Here is a 17,123-nt window from a genome sequence, read left to right as displayed (position 1 = left end):
CACACATCCATGCCCGAGGCAGGATTCGAACCTGCGACCGTAGCAGTCGCGCGGTTCCGGACTGAAGCGCCTAGAACCGCTCGGCCACCGCGGCCGGCTCCACAAATATCGCTGCACACACTACTACAGGTGAAAACAAGGGGCATGAATTTCTGTGATAGAAGGGAACAGAGGCAAAGCAACCTACTTGCAGAAGAAGCCTACCACGAATATTCCAAATCATTAGTGACAAGCTACTTTATTTGATGTGGCATTTCACAAAAAAGAGAAAGAAAAGAGAGTAGATTTCACCAACCAACTGTATGACAGGTACTCAAATAATCGAGTGAACAGTAATTGAATATTCCTACTCTGTACGCAGTATTACAAACATGTGGTGGAACATGAATAATTAAAAACCCGAATTCCAGATAAATTCGACTCTTGCTGATTAGTATCGAAATATGAACGTGCAGCACCGTAAATTTACCAAAACAGCGGAACAGGGAGACATAATCCTGGAATAAAAATAGTTAGACCAAGCTAAAAGCCAGACTAAATACGTCAACGCCTGAAGCCTGAAGATAATGGAGAGAGAACTACTTACCTCTGAATATGCGCTGGAAGTGTCGCAAGCGAGGGGAGACAGGTCACATATCCTAATACGCAGCTAGACAAGGTTTCTGAGTCCTACACAGTGGTAATCACCCTTGCAAACATTCTGGTTCCCCTCAAAGTTCGTAGTATGTTCTTACGGACTCACTGCTTTCCAACTGCGGGAAGAAGACTAGTACACGAGGGGGTGAACAAGAGACTACTCTGTGGCAATTTTTGGAAATTCTTACACATTCATTCATGGCAAACGCGCCATCAGGGTGGCTTTCCCACACATACACACACGTAAGGTGGCAAGGATCTGTATGATATTTAGGTAAAACTGGATACTAACTCTTTTACAAAGGACATTTCTATTGAGCAAGCTATCGGGGCTTGATCAATAGTATAAAGGGCGATCAAAGAGTTTCCGTTCGAAGGCCGTACAGTCGAGAATCCGTATGCCAACTAAGCAAAACCGCCACGAGCACTGCGGCAATCATCCACTGACACATCAGGTTGGCCGGCCGCGGTGGTCTAGCGGTTCTAGGCGCTCAGTCCGGAACCGCGCGACTGCTACGGTCGCAGGTTCGAATCCTGCCTCGGGCATGGATGTGTGTGACGTCCTTAGGTTAGTTAGGTTTAAGTAGTTCTAAGTGCTAGGGGACTGATGACCTAAGATGTTAAGTCCCATAGTGCTCAGAGCCATTTGAACCATTTTTGAACGTCAGGTTGAAGATGTCAGTTTAGTAAAATGAAATTACAATGAAATACATACCCCTAGCTGCATACAGGCGTTGATATAAGTCAACGGGAGACCCACATTCCAAACTTATTGTCCCGCACTATACTCATAGCGCACCTGCCCATTATAGTCATTACTCGCGGCTTTTCGCAGATTCCCGTACGAGATCAGACACTGTGCATCCGCACAGAAGATGGTGAAATGGCTGGTGAGCCTTATATATATATAAGGCTCACCGGCCATTTGACCATCTTCTTCTGTTTGTTATCTACAACTTGGAATAGACATTTTCTTGAGATATTTAGCATTTTTTACGCATACGTGTCATTTTTATTATCAGCGACATACGGAACAAAGCACAACATATGTATAGTGGGTGGACTACTTGAGGAACTGTAATCTACACCGTGTTGATGCTGCTAACTGAGGAAAAGTAATTGTTGATAACTTGTATAATCAGTATCAGAGACTACAAAACTTTGATAATTATAATGATCTTTTGACAATAATTTAGTTTCGTGACGGAAACAGAATCGAATCTTTTAATTTTTACCCCTCAGAAAATTAAATTTTATCCCTCAGATGGCAATTACCCACAGATTGGGAACCACTCTTCTAGAAGCAGTGAGAGTTTTGGCGCCGGCCGTTATGCGGGGCGCGGGAAGTCATTCTGGCTGTAGCGAGCGAAGTTATAAGACGAAACGATGGAGCGAGTGCCTAATTAGGATGATTATAGCGGCAATGATTGTCTCTGCGAAATAAACAGAAAGCCTGTGTGAAAGTGCTTGTTAGTATGAAAGAGTTAGGGCAGATAGGGAATATAAGTTTGATGTTGTTGTTGTTGTTGTGGTCTTCAGTCCTGAGACTGGTTTGATGCAGCTCTCCATGCTACTCTATCCTGTGCAAGCTTCTTCATCTCCCAGTACCTACTGCAACCTACATCCTTCTGAATCTGCTTAGTGTATTCATCTCTTGGTATCCCCCTACGATTTTTACCCTCCACGCTGCCCTCCAATACTAAATTGGTGATCCCTTGATGCCTCAGAACATGTCCTACCAACCGATCCCTTCTTCTGGTCAAGTTGTCCCATAAACTCCTCTTCTCCCCAATCCTATTCAGTACATCCTCATTAGTTATGTGATCTACCCATCTAATCTTCAGCAGTCTTCTGTAGCACCACATTTCGAAAGCTTCTATTCTCTTCTTGTCCAAACTACTTACTGTCCATGTTTCACTTCCATACATGGCTACACTCCATACAAATACTTTCAGAAATGACTTCCTGACACTTAAATCTATACTCGATGTTAACAAATTTCTCTTCTTCAGAAACGCTTTCCTTGCCATTGCCAGTCTACATTTTATATCCTCTCTACTTCGACCATCATCAGTTATTTTGCTCCCCAAATAGCAAAACTCCTTTACTACTTTAAGTGTCTCATTTCCTAATCTAATACCCTCAACATCACCAGACTTAATTCGACTACATTCCATTATCCTCGTTTTGCTTTTGTTGATGTTCATCTTATATCCTCCCTTCAAGACACCATCCATTCCGTTCAACTGCTCTTCCAAGTCCTTTGCTGTCTCTGACAGAATTACAATGTCATCGGCGAACCTCAAAGTTTTTATTTCTTCTCCATGGATTTTAATGCCTACTCCGAAATTTTCTTTTGTTTCCTTTACTGCTTGCTCAATATACAGATTGAATAACATCGGGGAGAGGCTACAACCCTGTCTTACTCCCTTCCCAACCACTGCTTCCCTTTGATGTCCCTCGACTCTTATAACTGCCATCTGGTTTCTGTACAAATTGTAAATAGCCTTTCGCTCCCTGTATTTTACTCCTGCCACCTGTAGAATTTGAAAGAGAGTATTCCAGTCAACATTGTCAAAAGTTTTCTCTAAGTCTACAAATGCTAGAAACGTAGGTTTGCCTTTCCTTAATCTTTCTTCTAAGATAAGTCGTAAGGTCAGTATTGCCTCACGTGTTCCAGTATTTCTACGGAATCCAAACTGATCTTCCCCGAGGTCAGCTTCTACTAGTTTTTCCATTCGTCTGTAAAGAATTCGTGTTAGTATTTTGCAGCTGTGGCTTATTACACTGATCGTTCGGTAATTCTCACATCTGTCAACACCTGCTTTCTTTGGGATTGGAATTATTATATTCTTCTTGAAGTCTGAGGGTATTTCGCCTGTTTCATACATCTTGCTCACCAGATGGTAGAGTTTGATATTATTTGCTTTAATAATAAAAAGGTCGAGTTTCAATATTCAGTCTTCGTCTTAGTTACCTATTCACGTTAATGATAATTGCTTGGAAAGAAATAGAGATATTTGTTCAGGAGGTGCACAGGAGTGAAAGGATATGTGGCACTCGAAACACGGTCAGAGATAATTAGTTAGGCTCATGTTCCTGGGTGTAAGATTCCCCGTTTAGCTGTCGTACTGAACTTTAGTCCGTTTGCCTAATATAGGACAGACAGCTTTTTCTTGCAAGAAGTAAAGGAAATTATTAAAATGACAGGGGGAGGTGGAGGGCGGTTCTTCCACATTGCACTTAAATAAAATTTATGTCTTCAACGTGTTTCCATGTGCTTGTGCTTACTGTCGCTGGATACTTACGATACTCAGAGACCACTTCGGATTTTCCTGGTGTGGAAATATCTGGATCGCGACAAATCAAGCCCGCAGATTAGACAGTAAAATGGTAAGAACAACTGCTGCACTACGCCAAGGCCACAATTTAACCTATTTACTTGGCACGCGGCAACATCTAGTAACTGCGGTGAAATGCAGAGGATCGAAGAGACTGGCGGTACACCCTCAATGGAACGTATAAATAGGCGGAAATATCCATTACTTTTGGATTACACAATTGGATATATATCACTAGAAACTGTTCAAAAATGGTTCAAATGGCTCTAAGCAGTATGGGACTTAACTTCTGAGGTCATCAGTCCCCTAGACTACTTAAATCTAACTAACCTAAGGACATCACACACATCCATGCCCGAGGCAAGATTCGAACCTGCGAAAGCAGCAGCAGCGCAGTTCCGGACTGAAGCGTCTAGAACCGCTCGGCCACAGCAGCCGGCACTAGAAACTGCAACGACCGTAAAACATATAGGAGTAATCATACGGAGCGACTCAAAATGGAATAACCACATAAAAATAGTTGTATGAAAAGCAGATCTCAGGCTTAGATTCTATGGAAGAATCCCAATGTAGATAATTATTGAATATTCTGTGTGATGTGTATTAGCGTTTTAGATTTATTGACACTATGTTACTGCTTACCTTCGTATAAGACGCTTTCAGCTATCTGCTTACGGAGGAATATCCTGGAACAAAAGAGCGCGTGTCAGATATTTATCATATTCATGAGGAATATTTGATGATAATAAACACTGAGCGTTACTGTAGTGGCAGATGTGCTTGATGGCAGTGAAATTTCCGAAAAACAACGGGCGTTATCGCGTAGCGTTGGTAATTGGTAATCCGATTATAGGAAAGGTCACGCGATGTGCATAACTCGCTGACCTCTTCGTGACTGACAGGCAGCGCTCCCCCCCAATCCCTCCCGCCACCATTCCTGCTGAAGCTAAAACGTGCGCTCGCTAGCGAGCGGTAATTTCGCTGCATCATACTCTCCAACGGGCCATCTGTGTCGTGACATCACAATTCACTCTCTTCGGTCTCATCCCTCACTGGATTAGTGCCTATCACGGTCTGTCAGATCCATTTCCGATTTGATGGATCGTGCAGGCTCCATGAAAAATGACAAAAACTAAAACAAACGCATTCTAATACTACTTCACGTTTCGCATCAGGTATATGACTTCCCTGATACGTACAGAAGGGACGGAATGCTTTGTGCTTGCTGGTTGAAGGGTAGAAGAGAGGAGGAGGAGGAGGAGGAGGAGGAGGAGGAGGAGGTGGGATGAGGGGAAGCAATGTCGGAAATAAAGAGGAAGAGATGGCGGAACAGATATAGCTGTGATAGCAGCGGTGCAAATTTTGATCCCTTTCAAACTATTACATGACGATTTTGTATGCTACCGCAGAAGCGCTGCAATGAATTTCCATAATTTCATTAAGACGGCATGCGGATCAAAACCTTTGAAGGTTGGGTCACATTAGGCCAGTAATTTGGTCACGTGATGAATCATTTTGTATTGGTAGTTAACTGTCGACTGCTGTGGAGTGTGGACTGCATGATGATGAGAGCGAAGGGCGAATCAAGCAATACATCTTACAGCAAAGCATATCCTGTAACAAGCCTGAGGAAGACATTAAACACCTAATACAGAGAAAATGGGTACAAAAATTGTTCTCCAAGAAACCTGCATCAAGCATTACGTGTGCTTCTTTCAGAACTCGCAGTTAATGACCAAAAAAATTCCTTGACGCGCTGAGAATGTAGGAAAGTTGCCTGATTTTTCTGTTCGAGAGTGTAATGTCACTTATCTAAGCAGTAACTAAACTGTAAGCTGTGTTGTACTTTCTTGTTACTAGCTACAGTTTCAGAACCTTAACACACCTCTTTCGACTAGTGAAATCAACTGTTCCTGTTTTCGTTCGAGAAGTTCGTCATACTTAAAAATTAAATTGCCGAAGGTCTTCATCAGGAAACTGAATGAGAAATAATCTCGTTCAGCTTTATGTTCAAAAATGTTCAAATGTGTGTGAAATCTTATGGGACTTAACTGCTAAGGTCATCAGTCCCTAAGCTTACACACTACTTAATCTAAATTACCCTAATGACAAACACACACACCCACGCCCGAGGGAGGACTCGAACCTCCGCCGGGACCAGCCGCAGAGTCCATGACTGCAGCGCCTTGGACCGCTGGGCTAATCCCGCGCGGCCAGCTTTATGTATTCACTTTAATAGCACATGACAAACATAATTTAACATAAGACAATATTATACAACATACTGCGAAAATTAAAGTATATCAAGAAGAGACATGTTGGAAATCGACCATAAAGGTTGTGGTCTTCAGTCAGAGGACTGATTTTGCCGAATAATGTAAAAATTTTACACCATGACAATAAAGGTCAAACGTTAAATGTTGTAGAAGAAACTCAGATAATTCATTGTAAGAATCGTCTCGCACAACACAGATTACATGATCAGACTTAATTGAAACATCGCAATCTTCTCGCAAATTTCAACTTTCTAAATAGGAATACTTAGTTTTATTGATATTTTAGCATTACAATGCTATATTTTTTATGTTACATATTTTCGCCCCATTTCCTGTTTCCTTCTGTTTTTCCCGCACTTACATATGGTTTACTTCCCTTTCATTATCATCCAGTCACTTTTTCTTCCTTATCATCCAGTCACTTTTTCTATTTTCCTCCAGGCCTCTCTCTTCTTCACATCCCTTTTACATTTCTTACCTTGTTTAACTAAACGTTTACATCCTTATTCTAAGGTGACATTACTGGTTGTGTTTCATGTCTTTTATTTTCTATAAAGATTATTTCGTGTTCCAGGTTGGATTATATTTTGCCATCCCCGAATTAATCAGCTATGTAAGGACGCTACCGAACTTTCTCCGTCGCGGTCATTCGCAGCATTCGTTGTTTGTGGTATGCTTCGCGTGGTGTCACTTACTTCCTGATCTGTGCGCGCTGGTCTTTCCGGTCGTTTTATTGTCTCCGCGAGCTCAGTGTAGCACCGGCTCTCGCCTGCATTTGTTGCGGGTACGTGACTGCTGAGTTTAACATTCTGTTAAGGTCCTTAATATCTCGCTTCTTCTATTTTCAGCGTGTTATGCTTAGTCTGTTTCTCTCTATCTGTTCTCACCTAATCTATTCTTATTGACTATTAATGCTCAATTTTTATTTTAGGTTTTCGTTTTTATCGTGCTTTTTATTTGATTTGTTTTTCTGCCGGCATACCACCGTATTCTACTGCCACACGAGTCTATTCCGCATTATGTTGCTCCCCCAGCGGTGAGTTTATCTATCACACTCATCATTTTTCAAAAAAAATGGTTCAAATGGCTCTGAGCACTATGGGACTTAACATCTTAGGTCATCAGTCCCCTAGAACTTAGAACTACTTAAACCTAACTAACCTAAGGACATCACACACATCCATGCCCGAGGCAGGATTCGAACCTGCGACCGTAGCGGTCGCGCGGTTCCAGACTGAAGCCCCTAGAACCGCTCGGCCACTCCGGCTGGCCATACTCATCATTTTCTTTGGGCCTTTGTCCCGCTCCATCGCGGGGTCGGCCTTGCTCCTTGGATGTGGCGTTGTTAGTGTCAGACGGTGGCCGGATGCCCCTCCTGTCGCCACCCCGAACCCCCGGGAATGAATTAGTGTACCCCAGCTGTCTGCATCTAGTGTACGCCATGAAATAGTGCGAACGTTTTCAAATATCTGCGAGTCGTGTAACTGAGGCGGAACGAGGGGACCAGCCCAGTATTCGCCTAGCGGCATGTGGAAAACCGCCTAAAAACCACATCCACGCTGGCCAGCATACCGGCCCTCGTCGTTAATCCGCCAGGTGGATTCCATCCGGGACCGGCGCGCCAGCCGGCCGCGGTGGCCGTGCGGTTCTAGGCGCTTCAGTCCGGAACCGCGGGACTGCTACGGTCGCAGGTTCGAATCCTGCCTCGGGCATGGATGTGTGTGATGTCCTTAGGTTAGTTAGGTTTAAGTAGTTCTAAGTTCTAGGGGACTGATGACCTAAGATGTTAAGTCCCATAGTGCTCAGAGCTATTTGAACCATTTTTGAACCGGCGCGCCCACCCGAGTCCAGGAAACAGGGCATTAACGCTCTCGGCTACCCTGGCGGGTACTTTATGCAATTATGCTCCAGTTTTATTAACTACTTTCATTTTAATTCCACATTTTTAGACCCTATTAGTTCTCTTGACGATCTCTTGCTATCTGAGGTGGTGGACTCTATCGTTCTGCGGATTTTAATACCTTACAACCATTCCTTCGACGAACGTTTTAGTTTGATACGACTAAGAATGTTGGTTCGTCCATTTAACCCTGCTCTGGACTTCATACGAATGAACTGTGAGTACTCGTATCCGTTATTTACCACATACTTTTTCTAACTTGGTGTATAGATAATATTCCTCATTTTATTTTTCCCCCATTTTTCCACGCAGATGGATATCTGAGAACGCAGCTATCAGCTGCAATGCCGGTCGTTTCAATAAAGCATCATTTAACGGCTGTTGCGATTTTTCATTTATCAATTCGAATTTCACGCAGGTCTCTCGCTTCCGCGACACTGCTGCTCGCGTTGGACGGGATCGCACGACAGATACGCTATTCAGGAATCGATGGAATCAGAACAGACATAGCGGCATCCGGTATTCCAACGACACACACGCCCCAACCGCCCAAGAGGGCAAACATTACGTTCTCTCTGCAGTGCCGTAGCGTACTGTCACGTTAATTACATTTAGTCTAGAAATGGTTTGTTTGCAGTAAGACACGTATTCACACGGACAGTGCGACGACGTATGGAGCTCCATGGACTGACAGCAAAGCGACCATTGTTATGCACACGATATTGCACTGCCTATGTTACTCTGGTTGCGATGCAAAGTTCCTTTGCACATGCATGCATGAGTTCGCAATTGCGAATAAGGACTACAATCAGCTGTAGAATGGAATGACCACAAAGAAATTTTGTGCCGGACCGGGACTCGAACCCGGATTTCCCGCTTATCGTCTTACCATTTGGCTATCCGTGCACGACGCACGGCCAGACTCAAACTTCCATGTGTCGTCAACCTTGTGTCTACAACCTGTACTCGTACATCCATTATGCATATTGTACAGGTCAGACATGCATGTCCAAAGAACTTTGCATCGTAGTCAGAATAACACAGTCACTGCAATATCGTATTTAGCTGCCGATACCGGGCAAGTGCCTTTCAAATACAACGTCTAACTGGTACGGAAATATACGTAATGGATGTACGAGTACAGGTCGTAGACGCATGGTTGACAACATATGGAAGTTTTTGTCTGGCCGTGAGTCGTGCACTGATAGCCAAATGATACCAGCATGGTAGCTCAGCGTGTTCGGTCAGAGAACTGACTGCTTCTCTGTAATAAAAATTGAGCGAAAGGATCAATAACAAACTTCCACGAATGTCATGTCACTTTCGCTACGATCAAATACAACGAACAATAATGAACACAATGTAAAAAAAAATGAAAATAAAAAAAATGGTAAGGCGATCGCTCGCAATGAGCGGGAAACCCGGGTTCGAGTCCCGGTCCAGCACAAATTTTCGCTGTCGTCGTTCCATTCCACAGCTGGTGGTAGTCCTTATTCGCAACTGCGAATTCATTTCTACATCTACATCTACATTTATACTCCCCCAAGCCACCCAACGGTGTGTGGTGGAGGGCACTTTACGTGCCACTGTCATTACCTCCTTTTTCTGTTCCAGTCGCGTATGGTTCGCGGGAAGAACGACTGTCTGAAAGCCTCCGTGCGCCCTCGAATCTCTCTAATTTTACATTCGTGATCTCCTCGGGAGGTATAAGTAGGGGGAAGCAATATATTCGATACCTCATCCAGAAACGCACCCTCTCGAAACCTGGCGAGCAAGCTACATCACGATGCAGAGCGCCTCTCTTACAGAGTCTGCCACTTGAGTTTATTAAACATCTCCGTAACGCTATCACGGTTACCAAATAACCCTGTGACGAAACGCGCCGCTCTTCTTTGGATCTTCTCTATCTCCTCCGTCAACCCGATCTGGTACGGATCCCACACTGATGAGCAATACTCAAGTATAGGTCGAACGAGTGTTTTGTAAGCCACCTCCTTTGTTGATGAACTACATTTTCTAAGGACTCTTCCAATGAATCTCAACCTGGTACCCGCCTTACAAACAATTAATTTTATATGATCATTCCACTTCAAATCGTTCCGCACGCATACTCCCAGATATTTTACGGAGGTAACTGCTACCAGTGTTTGTTCTGCTATCATATAATCATACAATAAAGGATCGTTCTTTCTATGGATTTGCAAAACATTACATTTGTCTATGTTAAGGGCCAGTTGCCACTCCCTGCACCAAGTGCCTATCTGCTGCAGATATTCCTGCATTTCGCTACAATTTTCTAATGCTGCAACTTCTCTGTATACTACAGCATCATCCGCGAAAAGCCGCATGGAACTTCCGACACTATCTACTAGGTCATTTATATATATTGTGAAAAGCAATGCTCCCATTACACTCCCCTGTGGCACGCCAGAGGTTGCTTTAACGTCTGTAGACGTCTCTCCATTGACAACAACATGCTGTGCAATGCATTTGATGTGCATTGTTATGGATTCCCTTGGCGCGGCAACAATATGAGGCGCGCCGACTGTGGTTCGCCCAACGACAACATTGGACACAGAACTGGCACTACGTCGCCTTTTGAGATGCGTCCTGGTGCTGTGTACAGTGCAACGTTGGCCCTATCCCTGTGCGGAGGCTCCGAGGAGATCCAACATTGTCAAATTACAGTCGTCTTCATCCTACAGGCCTAGCACCTGGCATTACGGTAAGGATTCCATCACATACACAACACGGTCATCTCTGCTTCGCACAGTCGGGAGTCTGCACAGTAGTCGCTAAGGCCGGTTGCTGTAACCTACCTTCGAGATCTCTGAGAATTTGTCTTACATCGAGACTGCATTTTGCAAAATGTGTGTGAGTTCTTATTGGACCAAACTGCAGAGGTCATCGGTCCCTAGGCTTACACACTACGTAAACTAACTTAAACCAGTGTGCGATTTGCAGGGGGGGATGGGGGGGATTTCCCCCCCTCTGCATCAGACCATCCCCTTCTCTGGTTTTAGTTTATGCATCCCAACCTGGGATGTTTATTTCCAACGCATTGGAGTAAAACTTTACATATAATTTAAATTTGCGGAGCCGAATACTGGAAGTTTTTAATACAGTCTTACTATTAATATGTTTGGTTATTAATTTTGAAGAAGTGTTATGTAGTAGGTAAGCATTTCAAAATATTTAGAACTAAATGGCAAGACGACGCACGCCACATTTCCGTAACATGCCACAATGTTGCAAGACGTATCTCCAGCGTAAACGAGGCTTTAGAACCAGGTCTGTATTGTATGGTGGATGTGATGTGTTGCGTACGAAACTAAAACCTGCAAACAGATCCAAACGTCGAGGAAAACTGTGAAGAGGTGTCATCCTGCAGCAAGATAACGCTTGCCCACATTCTGCCAAACGGACAGTCGACGCAATAAAGGAGTTGAGATTCGAGGTGCTGGAACATCCACCATACAGTCCAGACCTGGCTCCAAGCGATTTTCACATGTTTGGACCCTTAACGGAAGCACTACAGGGCAGAAGATTTGAAAGTGATGAAGACGTCATTGCTGCGGTGCAAAATTGGTTACAGATGCAACCGATAAACCTTTTTTTATAATGAAATAATAAAAAAAACTCGTAAAACGTCGGGAAAACTGCGTTGAAGTGGAGGGATGTTACGTAGAAAAATAACGCATGTTTCAGTTTTCTATCATGAGAATAAGTACAAATTTTCACAAATGTACCTTTACTTTTTGAATTCCCCTCGTATACCTGTATGTAGATGATTTTGTAAATAAGCTTTACCTATAATGTACTTTTAAAGACATAACAAGGGATGGTTTTTCTGATAGTGCATACGCGTGAATAGTGAGTTTCGGCATTAACATCTATTTATAAATAACTGTTTAACCATGGGTAACGCCACGGTCCAAGCTAGTAACATATATAATTATACTAACCCTTAGGACATCCCCCCCCCCCCCCCCCCACTGGTAAAAGCACAAATCGCACACTGACTTAAACTAACCTATGCTAAGAACAACACACACACACACACACACACACACACACACACACACACACACACACACGCGCCCGAGGAAGGACTCGAACCTCTGGCGGGAGGAGCCTCGCAGTCCGTGACATGGCGCCTCTAACCGTGCGGCCACTCAACGCGTCTCTGCATGTTGCGCATAGTTCCCTGACCTACCTAGGTGCAGAGAAAAAAATCTAGTCAAGTGTTGCCGAGAGACTGTCTTGCAAACACTCGCCAGCTACGACTGATTAACTCTGGTACAAAACCGAAGCAACATGGAAGAACGTACCCTACCTGTCGTAGGGGCACACTTTGACTCGAAGCCCACAGGGCTGTTGTTGCTGCCACATGTGGCATCTCTGTGTATCGCATACCAATTTATCTCTTCAACACCTAAGGTGAGTCGCCTACATTCATTACAGTAAGTTTTGTTTTTTACCAGCCATAAATATTTGTACTACCATTTCATCATTTAGCTACTCTCCTAGTATATTGTTTTGCTCCTAAAAATGATAACCACTAACGTTTTATACTATTTTTAATACCTAAATTGATTTCCAAAAATTTTCATGCATTAATAAAAGATCCGAGTCTCTCAGACTCATTTTCTATTTTTTCTATTTCTTTGTCGACGTTCATTTAGGCAATAAATGAGTTCAAAACCTGATAACTGTGGAATAAAAATTTTCTGGATATGAGACTGAAAAAGCTACCACAGGAAAAGGAAGGAAACAAAAGAAGTGCAAAAATATCGCGGTCTAGCGATCAGGCAGACGGATTGCAATTTACTTTCTACCAGAACCCTGAAATCATGGTAATTTCAGCGTGTGACACACCAGTTCACTGGTCGCACCAAGGACCAATTTGGCTCATTTATACGACAGAGTGCACGAGGATAATAAACATCAAGAATCGTAAACCATAAACGAATAAGTGTGCCCTCGGCAAATGACTAGTCCAAGACGTTTCAAGTCACACTGTCAGTACAGTAAGAACTTCACCACCGGCTCTCCAGTCTAACTACTCGCAAGTGAAGTTAGTCTCAGGACAGGCCCCAAGTACCAACCACACATGCCAGAGCTTCGACCAGTAGATCACTTCCAGACCGAGGTCCAGAACCCGAGGGTCTTTCACCTCTCCAGATAAAAAAAATTCCATTTCTCCGCAAAGTGCACGAACGACACCAGCTTCACCCCATTTTGAGCCAATCACAGGGTTTTAAAGGGGCTAAATCTCCCCTCCTACATGACAGCACAAACTCATGTCGAACCAGTGCAAGAGTTAAGAAACCTGCATCTCTGGAAAAAAGAAACCACCAACTACTGACTTTTTTTAAGTTTTCACAGAGGGAGAAGATGTTTTTATCAAAAGTCGCATCGCTTCCTGTGGCAACAAGCGAACAGGAACAATCTTAAAGATCTTTATCTAAATCGCCTGTGCCTTGGAGCATGTTCGTCCTAGCTATGAAGTGTAATAAAGATTATATTTCTAAACATTTCTCAGACGCCGGAGTTTCTTATAGAACTGACGCGGCCGATGGAAGTGAGTCACAGGCCTATTTGCAGTATTGGCGAACATGAGAACTTATAAATTTTTATTACGTGTGGCTCTGCACACAATGCCTGGTTTACAACTCCACTGTGGGGATGAGCTCCTTCAGTCCGCCACCGCCAGCCCAGCCTTCGGCTGGCGCCAATGCAGGTATAGCAGCATTGTCCTGCTGGAGATCTGTCATGACTAATGGCTGCTCTGTCTGTCCTGTATGGCTGTGGGCCTGTCCAGCAAGATTTACTGAGGGATGGGCTCGCCGCCAATTGCTTTCAACTTCCAACGTGCCGTTTCTGTTAACTAAGAACCATAAAAATACCTCATGCTTTTAGCGCCCTACCAGGCTCCATCAGTGTCTGCTCAGGCCGTTAACTTTCTAGAGTCTCGCTCAAAGTGCGTAAGGTTGTAACAAAATCTTTAATAATTTTCTGTATACGAAAAATAGGTGAGAGAGTAACTTGTCCTCCCCCACAGAAAATAAAAAAGTCGTTGCTTAACCACATTTAATATTCATACTGCTATTAATAAAACCTTGTTGAAATAGCATTTACTCATAGTTTCATTGTTGTCTTAGTGGAAAAATAACAGTATGAAGAAAAAATACCTTTGAGACATGCAGGTGTCTACTGTGATAAAATTGCTTGGGTATTGTAGTCATGTATTCTTCCTACTACACCGTTTGCACTAAGTAAATTTAACTTTTATTTTCTGCCCATGCTGTTGCAATTTTAACGGTCAACAATACAGATGATATCAAAATAAGGAAGCCTCTACCCCCACCTCCCCCTTTCTCACCCCACTCCCCTTTGCGCCACGTGACGTTATATTATATGCTAGCCCTTTAACTAGACCCCAGATTGTCCTCTCTTACAGTGGCATAATATGAAGGCATACCCAATCCCTAGTCCCCCCTCCCCCCTCCCATCGGTCAATATGCAGGGCATTGGCTCGCTGATCGACCATTGCTACATTCTCTGCACAGTATGTCACTCGATTACAGGGTGGAAGGACATGTGGTTAACACACCACTCTTACAACCTTTAATGATTGGCTCAGAAACCTGTGCCACTACCTTTAACTCCTCTTTAATTCTCGTGAAGCTGAATGGAATCCGTTCCAGCTCTCCCTCCAGGTTAAATTCCGTAACAGTGCTTGAGAGCAAACTCAGTTCCTTCATTGGCAGTATGCATACTGACTACTAAGCCTGAGTGACAGATGATACCAATTTGGACGTAATACTACTTTTGTTGTGAAGATCAATTATGTACAAGATAGTAAAGCTGTCTTCAAATTGAAGGCTGGTTTGAATTCCGCAGTGCTTTACTCAGTATGGTGCTACTGGAAGTAGAAATGCTATGGCGATACTTTGGTTTCTGAGCCCGCTTACCAAGCCAGTTATAGTTCTTATAGTTCATTGGTTGGTGCTTTAGCGCACAAAACTGCTAAGGTCATAAGCGTCCGTATCATAATGTACAAAAATCCAAATACTAAATAAAAACCTGAGGCGAAAAAGGCAAAAACCCAATCAAGCATCTTTAAAGGAGGAGCAGCTGAGGACAAGGACGTCCCTATGGAAAGTTTTTCAAAACATCGTTGAGATGGCGGAGGTCCCCGCGGGGAGGATCGAATTTGTATCGCCATGCTGCTATGGCGAATAAAAAGCAAGACGCGATCGACAGAACACGTGCGATCCGCTAAGATATCTGACAAAGTAGATGGGAAAGATAGATATAAATGTAAACAGTTGAAAATGGGCACTGGATTAGAAAGTGGCGCACCTCCATGGGTTGAGAGCAGTAGACATGAGTGGGGCAGGGTCGCCATTTATTAAATGGCGGTGACTAAAGCGGAAGTGTCTTACACGCAAACGGGCTAAAATGAACTCCTCGGGGTTCGCACGAGTCACATATCTTTCACCTACATTTAACATATTTCAGACACATCTTTCACCTGTATCTGTAGCGATTTTCGACCTGCAGCTGCATTATCACGCAGCTCAATGTTTATAACGTCGTAGCCCCTAACTGTGAGTCGTACAGTGATATAATTTTGCAAGTACATTCAGTGGCATATGTAAATACTGTCTGAGAAATTTGTCGAGAGTAGAGTTAATAGTAAAAATGTAATAAATTTAAACGTCTGGTCTGATGCGACAGTTTTACTGCGTGAACAGTGAAAATGTAGTAAGCGATAAACTTTTTTCCTTTCACTATTTTGTGGGGGCTGTTGGGCGGGGGGGGGGGGGGGGAAGTCTCTTAAGGGTTTGAAATTGTGTGTAAAGTTTATTTGCAAGTCATTAAGTGGTCTCATTCTCAAATACCGGATGAATATAATCTAGCCATTTATATCCTCGTAGTGAGCTACGCTACTTTTTCATATCCGTCCTCACCAATTTGAGATATAGTTGGTTCTTATCCCCTTAGCGGTTGTTTCCAGACAGTAGATGACATGTGTACCAAGTTTGTTTGAAATCGATCCAGTAGTTTAGGAGCAAATGTGAACATACATATACTGGTAGATCAGAAACAGTTTGAAAAATTTTTGTAAGCTTGTTGCAGGGGAGGTTGTACTGAGAAATAATTTTTAAGAAAAAAATTATATACGTTGTGCCGCTTCCTAGTTACGAGTTAATTAGCATTGAAGTTAGCTAATCACGCCGTTGCGCGTGCAAATTCATGCGGGCCTCTAGATGATGCAACTAATGTCTGTTGTTCTCACTTCTGAAATATTATTATACTCCCCCCCCCCCCCCCCCACGCTCTGTTTTTCTTTTCTTCCTTAGCACTTCTCATTGTTGGCACAAAAACGGCAAATGATATCTGTTTACTTCTGTCTAATTATTGTAAATATAAGTTACAATGGCCGGCCACGGTGGTCTAGCGGTTCTAGGGGCTTCAGTCCGGAACCGCGCGACTGCTACGGTCGCAGGTTCGAATCCTGCCTCGGGCATGGATGTGTGTGATGTCCTTAGGTTAGTTAGGTTTAAGTAGTTCTGAGTTCTAGGGGACTGATGACCTCAGTAGTTAAGTCCCATAGTGCTCAGAGCCATTTCAGTTACAATAACAATAATTTAGAGTGTGTCCTTCGAGCACATGACAGTTAAACGTTTTTTTAAAAAATTATCACACATCTGTATTATTCAAAGGTGGTGAAAGAACTATTACAACTAGTTTGTTAATTACCTTGGCTGAGTGCGCGGTTATTTGAACTGAGAAAATATGTGTATTTCACTACTTTTTTTTACAAACTGTTCACAAATTACTTAGTTTAACTGTTTCATTCTATATTGCTTTTAATTCATTTAGAGTGTTGCAATATTTGAACGATCATTACGTACAAACGACGACTGAGCAATAGTCAACATTTAAGAGCCAATTTGA

At 43.2% G+C, this 17,123-nt stretch overlaps 1 protein-coding gene across 3 annotated transcripts in view; it reads right to left on the bottom strand.

Moving 5' to 3' along the window:
- Positions 1–17,123, bottom strand: part of LOC126470446 (1-acyl-sn-glycerol-3-phosphate acyltransferase alpha-like) — a 790,262-nt gene that overhangs the window by 129,108 nt on the left and 644,031 nt on the right. For all 3 annotated transcript variants that reach the window (XM_050098282.1, XM_050098283.1, XM_050098284.1), the window contains one exon: positions 4,620–4,663. The gene's annotated coding sequence lies outside the window, so the exon portion shown is untranslated. The remainder of the gene's footprint in view (positions 1–4,619; positions 4,664–17,123) is intronic.

The sequence above is a fragment of the Schistocerca serialis genome, chromosome 3 (genome assembly GCF_023864345.2).
Source record: "Schistocerca serialis cubense isolate TAMUIC-IGC-003099 chromosome 3, iqSchSeri2.2, whole genome shotgun sequence".
NCBI classification, from domain to species: domain Eukaryota; kingdom Metazoa; phylum Arthropoda; class Insecta; order Orthoptera; family Acrididae; genus Schistocerca; species Schistocerca serialis.
Note: the sequence above shows the minus strand (reverse complement) of the source record. Positions and strands in the feature narration are given on the sequence as shown.